The sequence below is a fragment of the Vombatus ursinus genome, unplaced genomic scaffold (genome assembly GCF_900497805.2).
Source record: "Vombatus ursinus unplaced genomic scaffold, bare-nosed wombat genome assembly UNPS02014778.1, whole genome shotgun sequence".
Taxonomy (NCBI): Eukaryota; Metazoa; Chordata; class Mammalia; order Diprotodontia; family Vombatidae; genus Vombatus; species Vombatus ursinus.
In genome coordinates, this window is record NW_020954556.1 from 63,335,485 (window position 1) to 63,340,883 (window position 5,399).

The 5,399-nt window shown below is 38.8% G+C and overlaps 1 pseudogene; it reads left to right on the forward strand.

The window, feature by feature from the left end:
• Positions 1–343: 343 nt before the first annotated feature.
• On the forward strand, positions 344–1,602 carry LOC114045179 (annotated as a pseudogene).
• Positions 1,603–5,399: the final 3,797 nt, after the last annotated feature.

Consider the following 5,399-nt stretch of genomic DNA (forward strand, 5'->3'; position numbering starts at 1 on the left):
TCCTTTATAGAGCTAGGTAAAGTGATAAAATTCATTTGGAGAGGGAGAAAGTCTAGAATCTTAAGCGAGATCATGAGAAAAGTAGGAATGAGAGAAAAATAGCTCTTCCAGACCTCGTTCTCTAGTAAAGCCGTGATTTGCAGAGGGTCACACAATGAGGTCTTTAAAGCTCTCACTCCATTACTTTTTGCACTACACCAAGATGCCTCTTTAAAGTTATCCATAGAGGATGGGTGTGGCACCCTCTCCTCTCTCCTCTTTGTTAGTTTCAGTGGCAGAGGAGCCGCCGCAGCAGTTCCGCCATCTCCGAGATTTCCGGCTCTTTTCTCTCTGCCTTAAATTTGGGGGTCTCTTATGAATAATCAAAAGCAGCAGAAACCAACACTATCAGGCCGGTGTTTTACAATTAGAAAAAGAGATGAGAAAGAGAGGTTTGATCCTACTCAGTTTCAGAACTGTATTATTCAAGGTTTAACTGAAACCGGCACTGATGTGCAAGCAGTAGCAAAATTTCCTGGTGCTTCTGGGGCAAAACTTGATTATCGCAGATATGCAGAAACACTCTGACATTCTGGTGGCTGGTGGCATGCTGGCCTCAGGTGGTACACTGGCAGATGACGTGATGCCTACCGACGTCTGTGTATTTGCAGGACAAGAAGACCTAGAGACCAGGCAAGCCTTTGCTCAGGTATTCAACAAGTTAATCAGGGAATACAAATAGTTTGAAAAGGGATTTAAGGATTAAGTTAAAAAGCTGATGCTATTCTTAAAGGGTTTTTCAGAGTTTGAGAGGAACAAACTCGCCATGTTGACTAGGGTTCTTCTGGCCAATGGGACACTTAATGCATCCATTCTTAACAGCCTTTATGATGAGAATTTGGTTAAAGAAGGCGTTTCAGCGGCCTTTGCTGTAAAGCTGTTTAAGAATAAATGAAAAAGGTATCAATGCAGTAGCTGCTAATCTTCCAAAAGTCAGTATGGACAATAGACTGATAGAATTTTTCCTGCTAACAAAGTGTTGAACACTTCACAAAATATTTTACCGAAGCAGGTCTAAAAGAACTTTCTGAATATGTTCAGAACCAGCAAACGAGAGGAGCTCGTAAAGAGCTACAGAAAGAACTTCAAGAACAAATGTCACGTGGTGATCCACTTAAGGATATAATTTTGTATGTCAAGGAGGAGATGAAGAAAAACAATATCCCAGAACAGATCATTACAGGCATAGTCTGGTCAAGGGTAATGAGCACTGTGGAATGGAACAAAAAGGAGGAGCTGGTAGCAGAGCCAGCCATCAAGCATTTGAAGCAGTATAGCTCTCTACTTGCTGCATTTGCTAATCAAGGTCAGTCCGAGCTGACTCCGTTACCAAAGACTCGGAGTACCGTTATGACAACATTCACTTCATGAAAGCCTTCCAGAAAATCGTGGTGCTTTTTTATAAAGCTGAAGTCCTGACTGAAGAGCCCATTTTGAAGTAGTATAAAGACGCACATGTTGCAAAAGGGAAAAGTGTCTCTTGAGCAAATGAAAAAACTTGTAGAGTGGCTCTAGAACGTAGAAGAATCTGAGTCTAAGGGGAAGAAGGCAACTGAACTGTGAAACTACAAGCTCATTAAAGCAAATAGGAGTTGTAGATAAAATGTCATGTCTCATGTGTCCTTCTGGTTCTTACATCTTCCTACTTCTCTATATCAAGTATGATATAAGGCTTTTATGGCAACTTTATTTTAACTGTTTTCTGTGGTTACTGAAAATTGTTGGGTTTAGTTTTTAAAATCATGTTTTAAGTAGCTACAGGAGCTATAGATTTGAATCCAATGTCGCATTAGTCTTTTCAGTTATCTTCTACCTCCTATATTTTCTACTGTAATAATGTAATTTAAGGCCTTCCACAATGAACAGTTCATTTTATCCCTGGGTTTTCCATAAACAGTTTACAAGACATGATTTGGTTAAAAACAGTTTGTTATGGAAATTCTGTTTGCAAATTAAACTGTACAAGCATCCAAAGTAAAAAAAAAAATAAAGTTATTGACAGGTATGAATATTGATAGAAAACCATTTTGATATTTTATCAGAGTTATCCTCTCCCCAAATTCTCATGGCTTAGAGTTCACACCGGGACAGGGAGACATAAGCTCTGACAGGTACTGCTTAGATAGGAAGGTTTCAGGTTCAGGCCCAATGATGAACTATGTATCTTACAGCAAGGAACCACCTTAGCTTGCTGTAGAGAAGTTTATTAGCAGGTTGGCTGCTGGGGGAGCACATTTTTCAGTTAAAGCAGCATGCTCTGGTTATCTACTATGTCATGAAGGGTTTTTGATGTACATTAATGGTGGTAGAACCTATACAAATGAAATCAGGAAAACTGAGTAAAGTTTGAGAGATAAAGTGATAGCTGCTAAGTGTTAGATGGGATATGAAGCCAAGTGTTTTCTGAATCCAATATCCACACATCAGCACAGAGGTTTCTGTTAACTGCTTTGTGGTTGTTCAGTCATTCAGTTGTGTCTAGCTCTTCATTACCCCATGGACCATAGCATACCAATACTGTCCATGGGGTTTTCTTGGCTAAGATACTAGAGCGGTTTGCCATTTGCTTCTCCAGTGGTTAACTGCCTACTAGATGCTAAAAAAAAAAATCCCACAAAGCCAGGGGCCAAGAGAATTGTGCCATTGGGAGAAATTTTCTAGATTACACTTCCCAGAAAGCTGCCCTCTTGGAGACATTGCCTGTTGTGTACTTGAATTGAGTGATGATGTTTGTGAACATGGGGTATTAAAAAAAAAAAAACTCTACCCCAAGGGTCTTGTGAAAGAAACTAATATGATTGGCAGAGATGAGAAGATAAAGCTATGGAAAGAAACATGGAAAGCACATGGAAGATGATATCCTGAAATCCAAGCATCCCATTTGGACCCTGATAATGGCTGCAAGAACTGTGGCAAGATTCATATGATGGATGAAAAGTCAGCATTCTTTACACTGCTATACTGAAATTGAAAGAGAAGGGACTTTGCAGATAAGCTTTTGTCTCTAATCCTCAATATCAGTGTCATGAGTGGTCCAACTGACCTGTTCCTACTGAGCTGGGGAAGCAAAAAGATTAATATGGGAGGTTTACCTAGTGCACCCCCAGAGACATGAAAGGTAGCAACCATTTGGTCTGGGTGCAGAGAATTTCTTTACAGCATTCAATTCTTTGCTATATACCTTGATCCTCTGTTTCATTAAATGCCTTTTTGCTCTAAATTCATGTGCCATCTGGCATGTTCTAGCATTGAGATGGTAGAGGCACAGAGCCATGATTTCAAATAAGTGATGACCTAAACAATACGTGGAGTCTGAGTATAACCAAGAAGTGTACTGTGGTAATAACATAATCTCAGATTTAGAAGAAAACTCAAAGGTTACCTAGTCTGACTCAGACTTGAAGCATGACTATTCTCTACAAAATCCTAATAAATAGAAGCCTAGTTGCTTAGGCTCTGTTTAAATATCTCCAGTGACAAAGAACTTCTGACCTACACCATAAATACTTTAATATCATTTTTCTTTGTTTTATGAAGTAGTAACATAAAAAAAACTGACCAATCACAAAATCAATGTTATTTTATCTCCAAAAAACATGAGTTGAATTCTACAGAAGTCTAAGAGGGTAGATTTGGGGACGTCTTTCTTTGCTGGCTTAAAGTGTGAAAGGCAGGATAGGACACCAGAAATGACATTAGGAGTCAGAAGACTAAAATTCTAGATCTATTTTTTCCACAAATCAAGTGCAACCTCAGAAAATAATAATTGATGATATCTTGATGTTTCTTTACACATACTATCTTATTTTATCCTTATAACAAGCCTATAAAAACAGTGCAGGTATTATTATCTCCATTTTATTGATGAAGAAACTAAAGCCCCAAGGTTAAATAACTTGCCAATGGTCACACACCTACTAAGTGTCAAAGGCAGATTCAAACCTATATCCCTCTCGCCTACAAGATCACCACTGTCTCGACTATACTCCCCTGCTTTCTAAGATAGCATCTTTCTTAGATACTCAGGTTTTCTGACACCAGGCTAGCCTCTTTCTTTGGGACTCAGGTAGTCTCTTCATTTTTCTACCATAACAGGTTATCTACCTTTTCCTCAAATGTGTTCCACGGTGTGCTTTCTCTTCTTTCTCAGAGGATCATATTCCTAGAAAAGGACAGCTGTATACTTAGAGCTAAAATGAAAATAAATTTGAGGCTCTTCCTGAAGAGAAGGAAACTAGATAACCAGGAGACTTTGTCCACCAAAGAATGATAAAGCAAAGACATAGAAGCTATCAGGTCAGAGATCACTAAGTATAAAAGTAAAAGGGAAGAGTACTCGTGGTTAGTGATTCCTGTTCAGGGATCCTGAGACAAGCTATATGTCAACCTGATAACAATAGGAGAGGCCTGTTGTTTTCCAGGGTACATTTCCAAGACATAAAAGAGAACCTCCCGGAAAGCCAAAACGTATGACTCCTAGCCTCTTCTGAAAGGCAAAATAATATTGCCAGAAGCAACCTACAAAACACTGCCAGAGATTATCACAATTTAGGGGAAAACTGAAGACCCCAGGGAGCATAATTTCTGTTTTCCTCACTGTTGCCCATTTAAGGAAAAGGATTCAGAACATTAAAATGGATTTGGGAACTGCTGGCTGAGAAGGTGGTATCTGAGAGGGCGGGATTTGGATTTCTGTACCTTGGCTTAAACTACAGGGATGAAAAACTCCTGGTGAGGGACAGAGTATATCTAACAAAGGCTGGAAAGAATGGAATGGATTTGCTGTCTTACAAGTCTTATCAAAAGCACTTCAAACTAAAAATAATGAGAGAGGGAGAAAACTGCCTGTGTATATGCTAGCTAGATACCACCAAAGAGTAGCTTCAGTGACAGAACATGAAAAATAATTGAGATACTCATAAATGCACAGAACATAAAATCCATGAAAGGAGCCTTTAACAAAACCTGTGGCTCAAATGTCCAGACACAACAACCAAGAGGAACTAAAAGTCCTAATGCAAGCGGCCAAATTTGACCTCATAGGTATCAGTGAGACTCGGTAGGATGAAACCTGTGACTGAAATGTGTCTCTATCTCTCTAAATGGGTAAGCCTTATTTAAAAGAAATAGATAAAGAAATAGATGGGTGACCATTGCATATTAAGAAGGTTTACTTATATGAGAAAATCCAGCAACCAGAATGGTGAAATATCACAAAACATTTGGCAGGGAGTGAATTAGTGGACAGTGAGAGATGAAACAGTAACAATGACAAAAAGAGAACATCAATAAATATACACAAAAGAAAACAAAGAATTTTTGAAGAAGACATAAACAGGACCATTTTGTTACTACTTTGT